General features: G+C 44.3%; 1 long non-coding RNA gene across 1 annotated transcript in view; it reads right to left on the reverse strand.

The window, feature by feature from the left end:
• Positions 1–14,355, reverse strand: part of LOC147012728 (uncharacterized) — a 40,559-nt gene extending 26,204 nt beyond the window's left edge. The window contains exon 1 of the long non-coding RNA XR_015051045.1: positions 11,814–14,355. This is a non-coding gene — a long non-coding RNA (uncharacterized LOC147012728). The remainder of the gene's footprint in view (positions 1–11,813) is intronic.
• Between the last annotated feature and the right edge of the window lie 8,339 nt (positions 14,356–22,694).

Raw genomic sequence — 22,694 nt, forward strand, 5'->3', positions numbered from 1 at the left:
ATGCTTGCATCATATGTATTTGCATGTCAGATGAAACTGCAAAAGGTTACAGTTTGATGTTATTGTGCTGCGGATGTGCAGTGAATTGAGAACTACATTACATGCCTTAAATGATAAATAAAATAAAAAACACACACACTTTGAGACCTGGGAGAGCTCTATTCCACTTTCTGAAACCCACATATGGAGATAACAACCAACGACACACACACACACACACACACACACACACACACACACACACACACACACACACACACACACACACACACACACACACACACACACCCTCTTTCAATGGCCCCAAGTATTCCCACCTTCTTGATGAGTCGGCTGCAGAATCTTTTTGACCAAAGACTGTCACAAATCAGCTTGCCAGGCATGACGTTCGACTGGAACCGATTTAGCCACGAATTTGAAATTTGTTCAGGTTTCTGGTGATTGGTGATATAGCTCGCTTACTTTTCACAAAAGACAAGATGAGATCTTTAACATCTGCCAAATAATGCCAGCAGACGAGACACTCCAGCTGAGGTCCATCTGAGAGATGGTGTCTTGCCTGCAAAACACCAACCTTGGAGATGATAGTCACATCGCAAATTGAACCCAGACGAGACAGTTCAAAGGTAATGCACTACCTCTTCGACTGGAGCTGATTCTTATGATTTCCTGCCTCGTTGGAAATACAAATTGTCAGCCTATGTAGTTGGCTACCTCTTTTCTTCGCAGGGATTTGTCCAGGCAGGTGGAGCCATATCAAAACGAGTTACGCTCTTGGAGACATGGGCAGGTGTACGAGTGACCCTTGATGGTTGAGACATGCAACTTGTAAAATGCGTGAACCAGACAGGAAGATGGGAGAAGACGTTGACGGACAGAGGAAGCAGATGAAGGTGAGAGGCGTTGGTGGTCAATTCATTGGGATCTGACTACATCACATTTAGTCGTGCTTGAGGACATTTCAGATACTAGTGTTGAACCCCACCGGTGGGTTCTCTCTTCAAAATGAAGCCCCTTTCACATCCCAGGCATTCATCCCAGCTCCAGCTTCAATGGGACTGACTCAGCTATCTGGGGGTATCCTTTGTTGGCTCGCACTGTTCTAGAAATGCTTGTGAGCTCATGTCGGGTTGTACTTTGTGTAAATCAAAGGTTCGTGGAAGAGCTGGAATACTGAACGGATCAGGACACAACAAGACAAAAGGAATAGCACACATCGGGGGTGGGTGTACACTAACAGCTGAGTTGAAGGACATAATTGAGGGAGAGTTGGACAAAATAGTAGGTGTGGGAAGGAATAATGGGTAGGGGAGGACACATGAGGTGAACAAGATCGATGCAGAAGGAAACTCTCAGGAAGGAAAAACTAGAAATTTGGAAGGAGAGTTTGGGGGGATGGGCAGTTTAAAAAAAGGTGGACAATAGCATGCTTTTCAATTGGGGATGATCTGACATGGTGGTGAACAGCCATCTTGAATACCTGGAGGGAAAAATGAGATTTAAAAGAACGTGGAAGTTGGTTTCACAAGTGGGAAAAATGAAAAACAAATGAGTGGAGATGAGCAGTGATCCTGGATTTTGGGAGTTTCACCAGAAGGGGGTTGTTGGTGGACCGGGTGGGTCCTGCAACAACCTGGGAGGGGGAGTTGCAACGAACTGAAAGGGCAGAGGGTGCAATATCAGAAAGTAGGTGGTAGAAGACAGAGACCACCAACCTGTTTGCGATGGGAAGGTAATAGACCCATAGACTCAGCTTCATCGTAGGAGATTCCAATAATTATCTTAAAGGCCTTGGTTTCCACGGTGTCAAGCTGAACAAGTTGTGAGGCAGGGGAGCTTGCCCAGAGGAGAGAGCAGTGCTCCACCAAGCTATGGATGAAAGCCTTGTAGTTGGATAGATAGGATGGCAGGTGTACCAAGGAAGGACTTTGTATGACGGAGGATATCCAATCGGTGACTGGCTTTCGAGGCCAATTTTGAATGATGCAAGGCCGATATCACAAATCCAAATGGGTACGCATGCATAGACACAAGGTTCCGCACAGCAAGGCTTACATTATTGAGTTAAACTGGTACTCTTTGCAAAGAGACACTAAACAAACTAGTTTGTTTGCATCACCGAGCTACACAGAACCTATAACGTCGACTTCTCCTCTTGTTTTGTCCTCTTTTACAATTGCTTTCATGGTAAAATGCTTGTGGTTCCCTCTATTATTTGCTACACCATCAAGTCGACCATACACTGCTTCATTATAAATCAGTTGGAACTACATCCAGTGCTCATTGTGGATCATCACGTGGTCAACATAACATCTCAACTTGCTCACGTACTTGGGCAGTTTCCTTGGTTTCATAATTTGGAGAGTATGCCAACACATTTTGATGAACTGTTGCTGTGTATTTGTTTAGTGTAGGATAGTTTTATGATAATAGAGGTAATTTGCATTGGTAAACTCTGTAATTTGTTCATAAAGATTGATATTACCAACATTGTAACACAAGTCCTGTTTCCTTCATATTTGGTTAAACAGCCTCTTTATTCCAACCGCTCGGAATCCCGCCGCAAGCAGCTCTCTGACATGGGGTGTGAATACTGCCTTTTGGGGCGCGGTCATCTTACTGCACCTTGTGGGTGGTCACGATTGGAGCCAGTGCAGTGTGATAGTGCCCTCTTGTGGTGGAATTTGGTAGGGTGCTCCACTACACTGTAGTGACAAAATCGTTTTTCCCTATTTTTACATTAGCATAAAATGGAAACGTGCTCTGCCGTGAAATTTGGTCGAAGAGAGGAACGAGAGGATGTTGAGCACTCTTTGGGTGATACTAAGAGGGAGCAATTGTCCCTGAGACAAAACTGTTTTCAATGATGCAATAGCTATGTCGACTAACATAAATGAAACAAAATTATAAATTGAATGTCAAGTTAAATGAACAAAATGTTGATTTGAGAAAACATTTAAATACTTGCAGGGATGAGCAAAATCGATAACTTGTCAGTGCAGGTTGTGGCTAAGTTCAGAGAACAAATGGGGAAAATTAAGGAGTGAAGTGAAGCTGATGAAGCCAGCCAGCAGCATGATGAACATGAAACAGACATCTGATGAGCGAACCATCGAAATAGCAAAATAGGAGAAAAGTTTGTCACCCATAAACAGTTGGGTCAAACTTATGTAGAAATTAGAACTGAAATAATACCCGAAAAGTTGATCTCCAACATAGTGTGAGGTCATTAGTGGAGCAAAAGATGGTGGGCTGAAGGGATGAAGTAGGAAGGTAAGAATGGGAATTTAAGATATCAAAAATTTACTTAAAACAACTAACATCTGGAGCCCTGATAGAGGAACATGCGTTCGTGAAGTCGAATCAGGTGTTAAGAATGGAGTGGTCGGATCCCCCAAGGAGGCATCACAGTCAATGTTGGAATAATAGGGCCATTCAAGTAGTAGTAGTAGTAGTAGTAGTAGTAGTAGTAGTAGTAGTAGTAGTAGTAGTAGTAGTAGTAGTAGTAGTAGTAGTAGTAGTAGTGCTTTTTGTTAGAATTGCCACAATTCTATTGAATGTTGCTCACTTTCCTCATCCCTGCTAGTCCATGTTCAGGGCTGCAGTGGGCAAGGTGGAACATTTTAAAGAGAAAGCACTACCAAGACAGAAGGAGAGGTAAAAGATCACCAAAAAAACAAAATTACACATTTACACAAATAAGATAAATACTACAAAGTACCTTGTGGGAAAATACTACAAAGTGCATCATTTATGGTCCAGGTTTTCTTTAACTTTTGGACAGTGTTACAATATTTTGCCGCCTTATACTCTGCAACAATGTATGAGCATATTGAGGCCTTCAAGCCTTCAGAGTTGTTACGCCGCATTTCTCTCAATTTTTGCCTTCCTTGTTTTATATATTGCCATTTTTTCACAGGTAGAAACACAGTTAACAAGGAGATCGCGTGACTTTCTTTGTTTCTTGAGCGGGCGCCCAATGATAAAAAAAGTGTTGGAGAGAAGTGAAGCCAGATGTGGAATAGCAGGTTTTTCATCAGTAAGAAAATTAGTTGAAGATGGCAGCATTGTAGGTACTAGCACGGGCCCGTAGGGGCGTGCCCGTAGGTGAGTGCCAGTATGTGCAGCCCTCTCTCGCCCCCTCTCTGTCGCCTCTCTCTGTCGCCCCCCACTCTCATCCCCCCTCTTTCTCGCCCCCCACTCTCATCCCCCCTCTCTCACCCCCTCTCTCTCGCCCCTCTCTCTCCCCCCTCTTGCCCCCCCTCTCTCCCGCTCTCTTGCCCCCTCTCTCCCCCTAGTCTCCCTCCCTCTCTCCCCCTCCTCTCTCGCCCCACTCTCTCGACCCCACTCTCATCCCCCCTCTCTCGCAGATATTGGTCGACAGATAAATGACCGTAACTTGGGAACTGCTTGGCTGATTAATATCAAACCTCGAAAAGGCACATCCGCGGGTCCCCAGCAATATTCCTGGCAAGTTTCAATCAGATCGGACCGTCAAACGTGCAAAAAAAAAAATAAACAATAAATAAATAAATAAACATTAATTGTGACGTCATTCGTGATGTCATAGCACCGTGTCCTGTCATTGGTCAACAGATAAATGGCCATAACTTGGGATCCGCTTGTCCGATTAATATCAAACCTTGAAAAGGCACATCAGCGGGTCCCCGGCAATATTCCTGGCAAGTTTCAATCAGGTCGGACCGTCGATCGTGCAAAAAAATAATAATAATAAATAAATAAATAAATAAATAAACAGTAATTGTGACGTTATCGTGACGTCATAGCACTGTGTCTTGTCATTGGTCGACAGATAAATGTCCGTAATTTGGGAACCGCTCGTCCGATCGATATCAAACCTTGAAAAGGCACATCCGCGGGTCCCCAGCAATATTCCTGGCAAGTTTCAATCAGATCGGACCGGCGGTCGTCGAGAAACGGTGGTCGCAGACAGACAGACAGACAGACATAAACACACACACACACACACACACACACACACACACACACACACACACACACACACACACACACACGCGCGCGCACACACACACACACACACACACACACACACACACACACACGCGCGCACACACGCGCGCGCGCGCGCGCACACACACACACACACACACACACACACACACACACACACACACACACACACACACACACACACAGAGATTGCTGGAATTATAGATAGATATGTGAAATCTAGTTTTCCTTTCACCACAAAAGCAACATTTCTCTGGAAAGTTCGTGAAGCGCTGCATCGAAGCTCCCGAGCTCATTGCACCATGTGGCAACCTCCAACTTCAGTCCGCCATCATTCTTGGCATTGGATTGAGATAGGGTGAACCCGAACATGGATGAACTGGCAAAGGAAGTTGAAGAATGTCATGCCAGGGAATATCTTTCCGGGTTGCAAGACCTATATAATGGAGTGAATAGATAACCAGCAAGTATACATCCTTCCTTGAGAGCCCACAGAAGGGCATTTCAGCTGTGTCAGGCACCTTACTCATATTGTGTGCGAGTGGTGGCTGAGAGCTCGCAACATCGTGGTCCAATTTTAAAGTCCATGTTGCGACTGATGGACATATGCACCCTCGTCACCCTCTAGACATGCCAGGTCGGGAGGAATCAAAGAGATTTTAACCTCTTCCGGTATCCAGGAGGGGATTGTGATTGTCCGTAGGCCCAATTTCATTGTGAGTTCTTCAGGTGAAAGAAAGCCTCTGTTCCTGTCATTCAGAAGGATATATTACCAGTTGAGAGCTTCCTTCTTATTGAGAAGGAGGCCTGGGTTGGGCCCTAGAGAAAAGGGTTGAGAATGAGCGGTTCTTCTAACAGGTCCTTGCCTGGATGAGGGTCTGTTCTTTTTATGTCGACTACATGCCAAGCCTTCAGCATTTCTTGATAAAAGAGAGGCAATGTAGCACTAGACAGGCTCTGTGAGGTCATGACAAAAATATGTCTTTTGTATTGTGGAAGAAAAATAATTATTTTAATGTTTTCTCAATTAATTTCACTTGTTGTTGGTACGTTATAAATTTAGTTGTTGTACTATAGTCGAATTGGCTGTCAGTAATGTTTCCCTTTTCCTGAGTCTTTTGACCGACATAGTGATAAATGAATATCTTACGATGAAAAAGTGTCTTGTTCGCTGCATAGAAACAAGTCACATATTGCGGTTCTGAGTTCTTTCGCCTAGTGCCTATCAGCTTATCCCGTAGTTGAATTGGCAAATGTCTCACCCTCCCATTTTTTTGGATGTCGAATGAGTATAAGAGGGATTTCTTCGGGATTCCAGTTAGTGAAGTTCATTTGAATGTTTCAGTGAATCACTGAATGTTCTTCCTCCGTATATACGAAATGAAAGATTCCGTTTTGGTACGCTGATCCATCGTGTGGAAATTGAGTTATTTTCCACCACGGTACCCAAGATTGAGCACTTTTCTGAGGAACTATTGTTACGAATCCGGAAACCATTCGCATTCACACATACAGTTGATCCAAAGTTTAGTTATTTCGTTAAGTACATGTGGATAGTTAGAATCTCTCCCCTCTGTCTAATGGGAATTTCATGTGTGCGCTGTGAGTTTCTTTCTAGTTAGTCTTCTGCATTAAATTCCCCTCCACTCCTTCAGCGCCATTACGCACGTGTTCGAGGCCAAGGACATAGGCGGGGGTGAGATCACCTCGGGGCCGACTCCGCCCCAGAAAGATGGAATGTTCCCCTCGTCCAATCGGGGGTGAGATCACCTCAGAACCGACCCCACCCCAGCCAGATGGAATGTTCTCCTCGTCCAATGAGGGGAGGACACCGATCACCCGATGCCCCCCCCAACCAATCCGGAGGCGAGTTACCTCAGAGCGGATCCCTCCACCCACCCGGGGGGAGGGATAAGAAAGGTGGTGAGCTGTCTCAGCAGGGTCAGGTCTTTTGGTCTCTTGTCAGCGGTTTTTTTCGGGGTTCTTTGGTGGTCGGTGGTTGTGTTGGTGCTCGTGGTGGTGGTGGTCATGGCAGAGGTGTTTTGTGGTGCTCCTGTCATCGATCGTCGTTCATGGCAGCTAGGATCGTGGACTCGTTGGCTTCTGGGTCATGGGTTCAAGTCCCACCGTGGAGGGTTGGAGTCGATAAAACCGCATGAGGCGGCCAGGTACCCGGCCAGATTCTGACCCTCAGCTCGCCTTCCATCCCGAGCTGAAGGACCAAATGAAGACCCACGAGGTCCATTTCTTTTTCAGTGTGTGTGTCTGTCTGTGGCCAGTCTGATCAGTAGAAATCGTTTAAGTGATTGGATCATTGTAAATACTTCCTGCATATTCATGATTAAGTCTGCTCTGTGTTTCCCTCCCTCTTACATTGTAAATAAATAACTGTAAAATGTTCCAGTTCGTTGTCTGTGCTTTCTTTCATTGACCCAGTATGGTTCGGACTTGAGAATTAGGGAGGCCGGTTGTGCCGTAAATTGTCATTTGGGCCGGCACGACTTTGGTAATTTCCGCTCGGTTACGCCGGATCCGAGTCGGTAACAGTGAGTCGGTTGGGACAAAGCCGGCCGAGGGTGTGGTTTCCCTGGTAGCTAGACCGCACGGCTACTTAGGTAAATTGGAATCAGACAAAAAGACCCTAACCGCGCGGGTGAAATATTGGCGTCCACGGTCCATTAAGCGACCCGTCGACTTCGGAGTTATCCGGAGTGGCGACCTTCAATTCCGGAATTCGGAGGGGAGACGGCCCAACTGCTCCGTCTAGCGGTCATCCTCGCCAGCGAACCCTGCACTACAACAGTATGATGCCAGTGAGCACAATTGTGGTGCAGGGTTCACAAAAAGGTAGTGTTGAATGGTCTTCAGCCTGGATGCGTGGTAGTGTCTTCGAAGGCTGGGAAAAGACTTTCCACCTTGAGCCAAAGGCAAGCTCAGAATGCCAGAAACCCAATGTTTGCCATTCCAAACGTAGTCCAATAACTTCCACTGCATCGTGACCAGAAACTCCTCTGAAATACTTATGCAAGAGCTTGAATACTAACTTTGGAAGGATTAACTGTTTAATAAGGAGTGTTTTCCCTCTCGGAGACAGGACTGTTCGTAGCCACTCCAGTCTTTCAACTTCGCTTCTATCTTGTCCCCGAAAGTGCTCCAGTTAATGAGTGGTGAGCAACCACTTGAAGTGGGCATATGCACCTTCAAATGCTTAAGTTCAATGTGACTCCATGTTAATTTCTGAAAAAGTGTTGGGAACTCCATGATCTACATTGGTCGAATCAGAATCCCAGAGCTTTTTCTCCAATTGATTGTCACAGACGATGCCACTGAATACACTTGCTGACAATCATAAATGGCTTGCATATCTCTTACACTTCTCCCAAAAACTACGATGTCATCTGCATATGCAGAAAGTATGAAGGAGACCCTGTTTTGTGATGCCACAATGCCTGTTAGCCTCCGCCTCATCAAACAAAGGAAGGGTTCAATACATAGGGGGTAGAGTTTGCCAGACAGGGGGCATTTTTGTCTTATTCCTTTCTCAAATGGAACGGGGAAAAGCAAGTAACCATTGACTTTAACTTGGCATTCTGCTGACATGTACAACATCTGGATCAAGCCTACATATCTCCTCCCCAACCCAAAAGTTAGCAGGGTCTCAAAGAGGTAATCATGGTTCATCCGGTCAAAGGCTCTCTTGATCCAAGGAAAGGAAAGTGTGGTCAGGCATTTCTCAAGATGCAGCAGTTCCTTGGCCAGCATTTTGATCCCTTTCTTTGGTGTTTTGCTCATGCCATATGAGTATTCCTGACATAGCAATTTCAATTGTATCTTGCCTACATCCCACCAGTCCAAATGAGCAAAAGTCTCTTTTTTTAATTACTCCAGGTGTTCAGGTGTTCAGGTGCCAGCAGTTACATTGTTCAGGTGCCAAAAACTGGGACCTCACCTTGTTTCAGCCAGGGGAAACTTCATCTAGGCCAGATTATGATGTGCGAAATGGGCAACCTTTATACCGGAGTCATTGACACTTACACCAACGGTGAGACACGTAAATTCTATCCAACCGGAATTGTGAGATAGGACCACCTCTGATACTCGTACATGTAAAAGACTTGTCTGCAGGGTGCTGCATATGCCAAGTATCTCTCAAGTTTAACAGTATTATCATTTCTTGTCATATTCTAACAGAAGGATTGTGTGGCTCCTTACCTATTCATTCAAGGGAGGGATTTAGAGTGCAATTAAAGTCTCCTCCGATAATTATGCCCTTTTCATGAGGCAAGGTGAACATGAACCTCTTCATCCATCCATCCATTGGGATTGGGACCATACTCTGTGCAGAGCGTTGGTGCTGCCGAAGCAGTCTCCTTGGCTATTGGGTACAATCCTGGACGGGTTGCCATTCCGACATAGGATACCAGCAAGCTGGTGCTCATTTTGCTGACCTCAGAAGGATTACACAGTCAACCCTACCTTATATTAATTCAATAGCTGAGTGGGATTTGAACTCAGGATCCTAAGATCCCAAGCTCACCACCCTAACCATTAAGCCAACACCAGGCATGAACCTCTTCAAATGGTTGAAGAAGCGACCTCTTGCAGCTCCTACACATGGTGCATAAATGTTGATAAAATTTACAACAAATTCTTCAAACCTTGCTTTTATGTGTTGCAACCACCCCAAACTGACTTCGTTGATGACAAGTATTTCAGCCACTCCACAGGATGTGTCCATGAAGTGACTGTAAAAGGCCAAGCCTATCCATTGGTTTTCCCATCGGGATGCAGCCTCTGGGGTCATGTGGATTTCCTGTAAAAAGGTTATTTCAAGTTTTTCCTTGATAGAGAAGGACAATACCTGGTGCACATGAAATGCATCCTCACTACCACTGACATTCAATGATCCTGTTCATAAATTTGGTATCGTCATTGCATAGTGAGAGTTCTGTTCCTGCGAAGGTCACCATTTTTGAGCTATCTCATATTCAGACCCGTAACTCAACAGCTTTGCTCGAATCTTTCTGAATCGGGCTTGCTCAGCCAAGCCTGAAGTCTTTGGTGTATATCCCTCTCTCTCTCCTCAGTATATACAAGGAATGCATGGGCAAATCATAATCTTTCCACTGTTTTCAGTGCATATTCTACTTTCTTCCTGCTGTCGAAGCTGGGAATACAGGAATGGGAATTTTTCCTGGCTGGGAATACAGGAATGGCTGTGAATCAGTGACCTTTGATCCTCTTCCCCGTCGCCAATGCTCTCCTCATCTTCGCTGTCTGGAAGTTCAATGCCTTCTCCTTTGGTGCACTTATACCATATGTCAAGTCTTCTGCCTTGTCATCTCTTAAGGGTGACTTGGCATAGTCTTCCGGTGTCGCAGAGAAAACTTTCTTCGGTGCTGGTGCAGCAGTCATTGGTTCACCTCGAAGTTATGCTGTAGGGATGAGAGCATCTTCATCAGTTTGGATAGGAGATCCATCCTTTTGGTGTGGTACAGTAGAAATGTGCTCATCTGTTACCTTTTCTGCATGAACAATGCATGAAGTGACATGACTCGAGACTTCTGGTAGTGCCAGTCTTTGGTACTTGCATGTATGGTACCATCTGTCTGTCTGTCACGCCAACGAACGCTACTTCAGCATCTTTTGGAACTTCAGTATTACTCCTTTTGGTCAGAACTGCTATTGCTGGTGTTTCAATCGTTGGTTCACTTCAAAGCTTTGTTGTCGTTACTATTTCCTCTGGATGTGTTGACTTAGCAACCGACATCTCAGTAGAATTTGGTTCTGTCGAGTCAGATGCCTCAGGGTCGTTCATCTTTACCGTTCTGGGTTTACTAATTGATGGTCCCTCTTTCTGGTCATTCTTCGACATGTCTTTGGGTGGATCTGGGAGCAAAAATTCCCCATATCCTGTTGTTTGAGGAACAGTTTATTTTTCTTCTTCGCCTTCTTCTTCCATTTCTTCAAATTGGGTTTCAACTCTTTTCTCTTTCAGAACACTCAAACTTATGAATCCCTTTGACACATTATTTTCTGTTTCATCCTCAATGGTACCAAAGTGCTCCTCGGTCTCATCCTCCGAGGTCCTGATTTTCTCTTCTGCGCTCGCTTTTCCGTCGCTAGTCCCACTTTCTGCCATTGATTTATGGCAGCCGAAGAGCTAGAATGAGGAGACTGTATTAAACTTTCACTCGGGGAATCTGACCTTAGGAACAAAGGAGCAGATGCATCTCTTAGGACACCTGGGGTAACATTGGAATCTTCTCTGGGCCTACCCAGGTGTTGAAGAGCTGCAACCTCTTTAATGATGTGGGAGCAATCTACCCTGATGTGATCCTTCGCTTTGCTCACGTAATAACGAGGCTCATTTGTCATATAAAACACCTTGTGGTTCTTTCCATCAAAAAGAATTACAAAGGACTCCTCACATTCAGCGTAATTTTTTTCATTTCAATATGTCGGGGGTATACGCACACCTTTGGGTTTTCCTTCCCTTTAATGTACGTATGTCGTTCTTGATGCCGAACCCAGCCCACTCTCTAATGACTGAAATCCATGGTTTGCACTTCATGCATCTGAACGATCATACCGGTCGGCTACCACTCGAATGGATCTTTGTCAGTTGGTGTGTGTGACTTCTGAGAGGTGTTGCGGTGATCACATCAACTGCGTAACGTTTTTGGAACTTGCATTTCAAATAAACAGATACAAAGTCAAATGAGGAAGTTCACCATTACATGCAATGCAATGTCCAACTCTGATTCCCACGTTGAGTTGTTTCTGCCACCCAGTGTCCCAGTTCTGCCAGCACAACTCACGTGTGTTCACTTCATCCACCGAGGCTGCTGAACCATTGAGTCCTGTCGTTATTCCCTCTCGTACGCTGGCCCGTTAAGGATGATTAAAGAGCTCAAAGGAATTCTTTCCCGATACACAATCTTAATGAGTTTTAATCAACCTGTTTATAATAATTGGCTCCACACGTTAACAACCACTCTGGACATTAACACCTCGTTCACTCATCAGAGTTAAATCGAGCACTGGACAATGGATGCACACATCTCGTCGCATGTCAGCCATCTCCCTACACCTCCTTCTAGTGGCTTTATATATTATCACAGAAAAATCTCATGCTTCCAGTAACTGCGATTCTCGTCCATCCTGGAAGTTTCATCTGAGAACGTTCCAGCACCTTCAAGGATCTCACTCGGCAGTTTACAGTACAATACCGCCATCTACAGTCAAAATTAGCTCATTATATCAAGCAGTTTATATTACAATTTACCGATCCATGCTACACAAAACATAAAATGTAACCATCAATTTTAATCATTCATTTACAGGCATTTACTAAGTCTGGTGTTGGCTTAGTGGTTAGGATGGTGGCTTGGGATCCTAGGTTCCTGAGTTCAAGGCCTGTTGGCCATTGAATTAATACACCAGTACACCAGGGGGTTGACTCAGCCTGTCATCGTTCTGAGGGTCAGCGAAATGAGTACCAGTGTGTTCTGGGAGAGGGGCACTGCATCAATGACACAGTCATGCTTCCAATAAATAATACCTACCCAGCAGCTAAGCTGCCATATGTAAGAAGACGAAGACAGTCATTTACTAATGCTTACTCACAAATACCACATCGTCTATCTTTTAACTGACACAATAGAGACTTGGCTTTTAAAAGACAAGACATATTGTAGGGATGGTTCATGACAACCTAAATACACAGGCCTAATGGGTAATCTTAACACTCCCAATTGTTCTAGGAAAGACACTACTGCATTATCAAGCAAATAGGGGTGGGGTATATTCGATATAATAATCGTTGTACCAAGATTTGAGAGCAGCTCAACTTGTACAAAGAGCCCTCACACACCAATCCCTTCCTCTATCATCATATTTGCTGCAGCCACTGAGTTAAGAAAGAGCACAGTTTGTCCATACATTTTTGAGGCTGCAACTTTAGTTGATGGATCGACAACATTAGCTGTGCCTTTACATATACCTCTATTTGGGAAATTTGTCCCAACTTGCACTTCACACCGTACTTCCTTGTTATGAAGCCTTAAACAGGTGTGCAGGGTGGTTCACACCTGCTCTGGAGGTCGTCATGGCCATTGTTGGCCATGCACTATCCAGAGGCATGATTATTAACAGTATATTATCTATCAAACGGAACGTTAAATGAAATTATATTATTTAGCTCGTTCACGAGGTTATGCTTATTTTAGCACTGCACTGAAGATTAACTTGAAAGGATAATCAAGCGCTCCTAGAGAAAATAACTTCTCAGCCCAATCAACAAAACGATGCAAAATTAGAAACAGGAAAGTAAAGGGTGAAACAGCAAAAACAAAAGGAATTAAAAAAACTATTTTGGTGATAATGCCACAAATCAGGTGTGGCAAAACTAGCACCATGGATAGGCCTCAACAAAAACAAAGCTAATTAATCACCAAGCCACAAGACAAAAGAAACATACAAATGAACCCACTAGGTTCGTGTAACCAAAACAAAACAAAAATACTCATAAATCCTGAGGATATGTAGCTGAAGCCGAATGGAAGAGCAATTCAAGGAGCAGCAAAATGGCAGAGTAGCAGTGGCAGAGTAGCAGTAGCAGTAGCAGTAGCAGTAGCAGTAGCAGTAGCAGTAGCAGTAGCAGTAGTTATATTATATATTTTTTTCAATCAATTCTTCATTTTCACAGCAATCACAGCACAACATAATGATAATAAATGTACTTTTTACTTTTTCAACACGTCGACATTGCTTCCTGGGAAGCAAGTCCGTTATTACTATTTGCTTATTCAAAATGGCAAAGTGATGAAGGTCACAGCTTATGAAATTCAGATACCGGGTGTGGGTGTACAGTGGGGGTGGGGGAGGGGGGCTGTCAAATGGATATTCTGAGTTAATGAAAGTTGTTCAGAAAGCTCACACAGATATCACAGATTACTTTGACCTCAAACTGACTGAAGCCTTCGGAGAATAAGTCGATATCTCCATAATCTATTCTCTCTTTCACCATTGCAATGATCGGCAAATCACTAAGTCAATAAATTATGCACTCTGACTTTATCAATGAGTCTCATCTCCACTCCAATGTGAATTAGCTCATGTGACCTGGGATTCTACTGAATCGGACTTGCACAGTGTTACATTATAAGATAAGGAAAGATTTACATAAAGTTACACTAAAACCAATAACGGCTAAAAGATGAATGCATGACAGCTCAGCAATATGTGAACATAATGAGGTCAAAGTGGATAAAGCAAAATTATTTAATTATCTTATCGGATAATTCGATGTTATGAAGATTGATAATTATTAATTGCCAAACTGAAAAGCTTCTTTCATCCTTTTACCTCCAAAGAAGGTGCGGACAATGCTGAACTCGCCTCATTTTCACAGGGTTACTGGGAGTGATTTATTAATATTTAAAGAGAAATCCATTAAAGGGGAACCTTGTAATGTCCTGGAAAAAAAGAAGAAAAAAAAACACTTTCTCAGATCATACCTTGTAAGTGTCAAATTGCTCTTTTTGTATACCGAATGCTCTGATCAGCGGTTGAAATGTCACATCAGGTTACGCTCACTAAATGAATGAATTATTTAATGACCTGAGAGTTTCACAAAATAATGAAAACTTTAACACAGATCAAATATTTACTGATTGAAAAAGCCCAAGGTTTGGATTTATTAAACAATGTTTTATATACTTTATTAGAATGTGGAAAAATATAATGTTATTTGGTTTCAGAACTGTCACCGTGAGACCCGACATGTCATTTTGCATTTTTCGGAATCAAGGAATTATTTGTGAATTTTATTTTATGTTTTTTGATTTTTAATTCACTATCCTGTGTGTCTAATTCTACAAATAACTGTGCAGGGTAATCTTGTTGGGTATTTGGTAAGGGGTTATCGATAAAATAACATACACAAGGAAGAAGGGGGATAATGGATAAAAACAAATGCGGGAAGGAGATTGGAGCGAAAAGGTTCAGGATATTTGGAGGATGTGATAGTAAGGGAATGTGGGAGATTTTTGTTTGGAGGATGGAGGGGGTGGGGGACCAGGGACAGAAGGTTTGAAGAATGTAATAGTTGGGGATTTGGTTGGAAGGTGGGGTTAGAAGGAGAGAAACAAGGGCCGAGAGCTTTGTAGGATGTAATAATAAGAGAGCGGAGATTTTGTTTGGAGACAAGGGACGTGAGGTCGATGTGGATATTAAGAGACAGGGGAAGTAAAGGGTGTGGTTGGTGGTTAAAATTCCATTTTTAAAGAGTGAAATGCAGATGATCATTTTCCTCCTTCGGAATTCCAATGATAATATAAGACAATACTTACACTGAAAATTGATGTTAATAAACATGGGATAGTTTAAAGCTTAAATTGAGCATCAGTTTCAAGATTGTTGTTACGTACATTATAGAGCAGTTTGTACAAATATTTATGGAAATTTGAAATGTAATTTAATTTATTGTGTGGGAGACAATTTATTTCGAGATATGTATTCATTTCAGAGAAAGGCGAAAGGAAAGTGACATCAAGGTCCAATTTCTAAAAAAACAAATAAATAATAAATACAACAAAATGGTACGTGATGCCGTACTGTACCATACAGGTGTAGCTTTCATTGTACTATTGCGTCTTGTTTTTACAACAAATTAAATAATGCTTGTGTCCTCGTTGTACAAGGATTGATATCGGAAGACTGTAGTCCTTGTGAGTGTCCTTTATGTCACGTCATGGATTTCATTCCCTGCACTGCCTTGGGGGAAAACAGGGATGAACAACACAGGAAGACAGGATGTGAGAATTACAGTCGAAGGTGAATGACACAAATTTCTTCTCTTTAAATCAGCAGTCAAGCACACTCAATTATACTGTAAAGAGGTCAAATCTTCTCTTGTTAAAACTAAGGTCAAACAGCTAAGACGAGTTACTCTTGTTCCTGCATTAAATGTTCTCCTGTGAAGTTGATTCTTTCTTAATCTCTCCGTAAGTGGTTCCTAGAACCAGGTGGGAAATGGGGACAACCAAATAATCTTGTTACCCAAGCAACGAAGTTGTTGAACTTTCTTTCACAGGCCCGTTAACTTTCACATGCACGAGCAACTTTCATATGCTTCTCATACATAGGTCATGAGCTTCATCAAAATGACTGTTTGTTGTTTTCGAGTATAATCCCGAAGTTTGCTGTGCCATACAATCAAGGATCTTACAAAGATTGAGCATCAAGGTGTCATCAGGTTTTTATGCAAAGAACGTTCCAGCTCCAAAGAAATCCATGAACGTGGTGGCAGTGTATGGTGAAGGTCGCTCACCATACACGGCCACCACATTCGTGGATTTCTTGCACGGATTTGCAACATTTGCAACATTTTTCTTTTGGTCAAGAAAATAAATCAATGTAGCTTTAGATTAATAATTTAGACATGAGTGGAAAAATGAGGAAATTTAAACTACACACAATGGAAAGGTGAAGTCATAAAGTGTTATGAAAGAACCGAATGCCAAACAGTCATCTATTTGCTTGACTATCGCAGTAAAATCGTTTGGATTCAATCTTCTAGTCCATTAACCTACAAATGGTGTTAAACGAATTAACTCTCCCCAAAGAATGTAGAAATTATCCTTGAAAAGTTAAAATAGAAAGCATTCATGGCTTATCAAGGTATGATCTAAATTCTAAACAATTATCACTCACCTGTCCCTCCCCTATACTCCCCACCCCTTCTGCATAGCAAGAGATTGGGATTTGGCAACTGCTTCTGTGTGTCTGTCCAGACCAGAATTTTTTTTTTACCATTTGAGCTTTTATCATCAAATTTTCAACAAATCTTTTTATTAGAATATGGACAAAGTAATTATAAATTTGGTCAAAATGTGAAAGGACAAAGTCAGTGACTTTGAATAGTCCTTATTAGCCCCGTTAGACGTCAAGCGTGAGACGCCCCGCTATTTCTTTTTTCTTTTTATCGCTTCCGTGTGTATGGGTTGGTGGAACCCTGAGACCCATAGCGTTTTTACCAATTGAGTTATTGCCATAAAATATTCATCAAACCTTAATTATGAGAACAGGGAGAACACAAATTAATAAAACTAGCAGAGTACCCGCCTGACGAGCGATCAAGTTCCAAGCAATGCAATATGTTCTTCCGACACATCCCTTTATTTGGGAAATGTGTAGGCAGCTGACAGCTGCCTCTATCGCTCCTGAAAATAATAATAATAAATAACTCAGGTTACATGCATGAAGCAAAAACATACCTACTGCTTATAATTCAAAACACCTCACAACACTGGAAAACGTGGGGACAGGAATACTGTACTGTAAATGGTGGAGACTTGTCATACCCTCCCCTACCTATAGGCGGCGCTACACGATACACATTTACATAGAGAATTTGCGTCACCCCACCCCCCCCCCACACCCTCACACCCCGCAAGCAGTACCGGATTAAGCCTCGGCTGGCCCGAAGGCACATTTTGAAATTTTAGAGAATGGCCTGAAAATTTTAAATTAGATCTCAGGCTCATGGAAATGGACCCCAGACAAAAGATGAACTGATTCAAGAACAAAATATTGTTACGTTTGAGGGGGGGGTATGCATTCAAAGGGTAATTAGGATGTTTAATTAGGTATGCCATGCTGTTCGAGTTTACCAGGATCTCGATGTAATAAGTAGCAATTCAGTGGTGATAAGTTGTCTAGTAAATGTTCATTTCTTCAAGGGGGAAATGATAATTGTCACGTAATTAGATAGGGACACGGGATAGGGTAAGTGTGTCTGCGTAAACCCCTTTTGGTATTCTCTGGAGGCTGGTCGTGACGTCACAGGACAGTGCAGCGGATGGCTCCGCCCCGTGATCACGATTGGCAGAAGGCGACAGCGGTGGGCCAATAAAACGGCTCGATTGGAAGTGACGAGGACGGGAGGATAAAAAGGTTCTGTTCGGGGGTCGAAAAAGAAGAGGAAGAAGATCGGGACAAAAAAGATCGTGTTTTTTTGGTGTAGAGGCTGTTGCGCGGGAAGGGTACTTGTTGTTGTGCTGATTCGATCGTGTTCTTCATAGTGTCTTGGAGCCTTGCTGAGCCTCGTGCCTCACCTTGGTTGGCTCTGGGGTTCTGCTGACTCGGAGTACGGGGTCGAACGGCGGGCGGACCTGCCTCCCTCTCCTGCTCGCAACTTGGCGCCAGAACTGGTTCCCTGGTGGCTGTGAGCGGACTTGGGCCAGGACCAGGAGGTCGACAGCACCACGGTTTCTCCTGCCCCCCTGACGAGAGCAAGGCCAGCTCATCCGACGCCGATCCAGGGACAGTTGCGTCCACACCACGGTCCAGCCTGACCACCAGAAGTAGCTACGTTTTGTGTGTGTGTGTGTGTGTGTGTGTGTGTGTGTGTGTGTGTGTGTGTGTGTGTGTGTGTGTGTGTGTGTGTGTGTGTGTGTGTGTGTGTGTGTGTACTTGGCGCCTTAGAGGGTTTGAGATCTATATATTCATTGGAATTGTCTGTGTTTTCCCCACGCCCGATCCCACACCATCCCGTCGAATCGCCCCGATCCCTCTTCTTGCCGAGTCTTGTTATTTCTGGTTAATAATAAAAACAAATAAACATCATCAACTCAGTGAAAAGTGACTCGTGCCACCTTCCTCGTCCCGTTTGCGGAAGAGCGATTAGAACCGCCATGTTTGGGTTATAAATAAATAAACCGCCTCCATCGTTCCGGCTCATTCTACGTTGGCGGGACTGTTCAAGTCCCATGGACGTCACAATATTGAATACAAAAAAAGACAAATATTTAATGTGAAAATAATTTTTGGCCCGAATTTTTGGCTGGCCCTAAGGCACATGGCCTTGTCTGCCTAATGGTTAATCCAGCACTGCCCGCAAGACCACTGGCAGAGACAAAAACACCCCTATACATTAATTGGGGTTATGCTGATCCTACGTAACAAGTCTGTAATGTAATTGGGCTCGAAGTTTAGGAGGAATAGCACGACAAACACACAAACAAACACCGGTCTGTGAATTCTAGTGAGGATGACCAAATTTTTTTAACTGTCGTATTCGTCAAGTTTAGTTGACTCAGCCTGTCATTACAAAGTGGACGCAAACGAGCTTTGCATTTTGAGATGCTTCCTAGTTCTAGCTGCATTGGTCAAGGAAAATAGATACGAAAACAAGAAAGGTAAAGCAATGAATGAAACGAAGACAAAAGGTGTAAGATCTATTTATTATCTCCTGGTAGATTGTACATACATTCTACAAGCAGATAAATATAGCAAAAAATGTAGGAATGAGTGAGCAGCATGAGCTCGTTATTTATGAGCAGTCCAACCGGCAAACAAGCTGTTAGACATTTACATGACAAGTAACAAGGAATGACAAGCCACGGGTGGACTTTCATTTCTGGATAGTTTCGTTTATAGACAGTATTGTGATTTTGTAATGCAATCGTAACTTTGAGTTGTATCAATATGCAAAGCTTCAGTTTTCTTGCCCACTGAGAAAGTACCAAACATTGATATGAGTGAGTCAGTATGTTAGATAGTCATTTTTAGCAATCATTTGTGGTATTTGCCTGGTGTTGGCTTTAAGCCAAGGGTGATGGCCTTGGGATCCCAGATGCCTGAGTTCTAATCCTGCTTTACTGTTGAATTAATACCAGGTGGGGTTGACTCAGCCTGCCATCCTTCTGAGGTTGGCAAAATGAGTACCAGCTTGTTGGGATGATTGAGCCATTTGAATATCCTGTGTCAGAGTGGTGACCACCTGTTCAGGATTGTATCCAATAGCCCAGGAGACTGCTTTGGTAGCACCAATGCTCTGTACAGAATATGGTCCCAGTGGATGGATGGATGGATCTGAGGGATTCAAAGTACATTTGAAAACACAACTTAAGTTCTATGCGAGGGTTAAAGCTGCTGGAAAGGCATAAAGGTGTGTGAAGTCAGACTCTGGAATCAAAGCACAGGTGGTATGGCAAAGAGCTGAAAAAAAATGTTTTTCAAAAATGTAAAGTTTTAATAAGCTTGTGGAAGAGAATCGTGTGGGTAGTACAAGGGGAATGCATGCTTGATATCCCAGGATAATGGGATTCGCAAATTTAAGAAGTAATCTTTTCATTTCATGCAGGCTTTCGACTTTTGAAGCCAAGTTTGTGCAGAGTTCACAAACCCGAATTTTTGGATGCAGAAAGATGATTCCACCACTTTCTGCAGAATTCCTCAAGCATGCCTCTTATCCCCCAAGATCTTTGAAACTCCTCAACCCGTGGAGCATTCCTCTGTTTTGCACTGACACAAAACACAATTCAAAGCAAGAGTTTATATTTCCTTAGTTATTCCAACACACTCTGCCTTGATGTTATTTTGTGTACCACAAAACTCATGGTGGCCCCATAAACGTTTTGTTTATTTATTATTTCCACAATTTATTTGCAGGTGGTAAGCAAGGATTGTTTCAGCACCAAACATCGTATTATATATTGTTGCTGGCCGGGGGTCGGATGAGAAGACCACTAGGTGGGGGAAGCTATCTCGGCTCCCACCAGACTCCCCGGAATTGTAGGCCATCGCACATGGATAATTCCGTGACGCGGCGGGTCGCTTAACCGACCGTGGATGGCAATAACTCAACTGGGTGACCTAGGGTCCTCCCGTCTATGGGTTAATCGGGTTACCTAATTAATCACATGACTTAATTATCGGGGAACACGCCCTCGGTACGCCATGTACGAACCGGATCACTCTACCAGACCGGATCACTTTACCGGATAGGATCACTTTACCGGTTCGGATGCAGCCGGGTGACACTGCCAAAGACGTACCGGCTAATAGGAACGGATCGTTGGGAATAAAGTCCGGGCTAAACTAGGATTCGGACCATGCTGGATCAATGGATGAAAAGACAAAAACGAGCAGGATACATTCCAAATAATGATTTATTACAATGGGTGAGGAAAGGTATGTGGCACGATCACGATTTATTGGGGTGTGTTGTGCAGACATAGGGGAGAGAGGTGTGGTGCAGAAAATAAACAAGCAACTTACAAAAGCAAACACAGAGCAGACTTAACGTGAAAATAATAACAATAATAACAATAACGATCTTCTGAACTGGACAGTCTTACTGAAGTCTTACTGAACTGGACAGGTGCCAGGACACACACACATGCACACACACAAACACAGAAAACCAGATAAAGAGAAGGTATTGAAACAAAAAGGGAGAGGAGTTGAGGCTAAGATCTCCGTACCTTTGCACTTGATTGCACGACGCACCACCAATACGTTTCGGGGGGGGGGGGGGGGGGGGGGATGCTCCGTGGTGCGGTGCCCAACAGCTGGCGCGTCGTCTCTGGCTTCAGCAGCGCGTGTGGAGACCGTGGGCATGAAGGAGGGGCTTGAGTGGAGAAGGGGCGGAGTCCAGAGTGCGTGGATGGAGTGGTCGGCAGTACCAGGTAGGCGGGTGGGGGCGATGCCGTGTGGGCGGAGACGAGGAGGCGGAGTCCAGGCAGCAGGAGGTGGGTCGTGGCGGTGTCGACGAGGGTGAGGCGATAGAGAGGCGGAGTCGAGGCAGCAGGAGGCGGGTCGTGCAGGGAAAAAAGGGTGAGGCGAGAGAGAGAGAGGGAGAGAGAGAGAGAGGGGCGGAGTCCAGGCAGCAGGAGGCGGGTCATGCAGAGAGACGAGGGCAAGGTGAGAGAGAGGTGGAGTCCAGGCAGCAGAAGGTGTCATGCAGAAAGACGAGGGTGAGGTGAGAGTGAGGGGCGGAGGCACCGCTCCGACTTTTATAGGACCTGCAACGCAGGGTGGGAGACCACCCCGAAGGGAAGCGTCATCACCTGAATCGGGCACTCCGATTGGTCCCGACCCCTCACGTGACCTGATAACTTTGGCAGGAAACCGCACCACTTCGTTTCTGGCAAGGTCATCTCGGACAGCGGAAATATTGTGGTCTGACCACACTACATGACACGAATCGCCCATACTGAAATTGGTGCGTGAATCGTCCCACAAAAAACCCCGGGCCGTGCCTGGCGATCGGCCGAGGGTCCCGCATGCCTGCTCAGGCATCTGACCAGCGCCGATCAATGAGCCCGCTCCGTGCGCACCAACATGGCTCACACTGTACAACACTCCCTGGCTCGATCACAGCTTCGCTGGCCGTCGAGACGAGAAGACGTTCCAGATCCGTGGGGAATCTGCTGCTGCCAGCGAGGGCTGAAGGTACATCGTTATGGATAAATCCATGCATCCGTGCATGTTTACATGTGTCTGCCTTCGAGCAGATCTATACAGTGCACGGGGTTCGGCCATTACGCACGTGGCCAGCACCCACGTCCGCACGACTCTGCTCGCGTGTGCGCGGGGCGAACACCAATGTGTCAAATATTTGGTTGAAAAGGAATGCACCACTTCTTACTTCGCACATTCGTATCCTGCCCAACGTGGCGCAGAGTCGCCTTTATCAGGCTCCGTACGCGTTTCGTGCAGCATAGGCGTCGTGCTGGCTGTTTCCTGTGTTGTGAAAAACACCATTCGTGCAGCCTCTTAAGAGATATTCATTCGTGTGCCTTTCGTAATGCAACCGGCAATCTTCTCCAGATCATTGGAAGCTCGAGTCGACAATCCCGCACTGCCAAGTGCACTGTATGACTCGCCGCACACGTTGGGTTGAGGGCTCG

This window comes from Eptatretus burgeri, chromosome 14 (genome assembly GCF_056783735.1).
Source record: "Eptatretus burgeri isolate ZD-2024b chromosome 14, Ebu_testis_v1, whole genome shotgun sequence".
Classification (NCBI taxonomy): domain Eukaryota; kingdom Metazoa; phylum Chordata; class Myxini; order Myxiniformes; family Myxinidae; genus Eptatretus; species Eptatretus burgeri.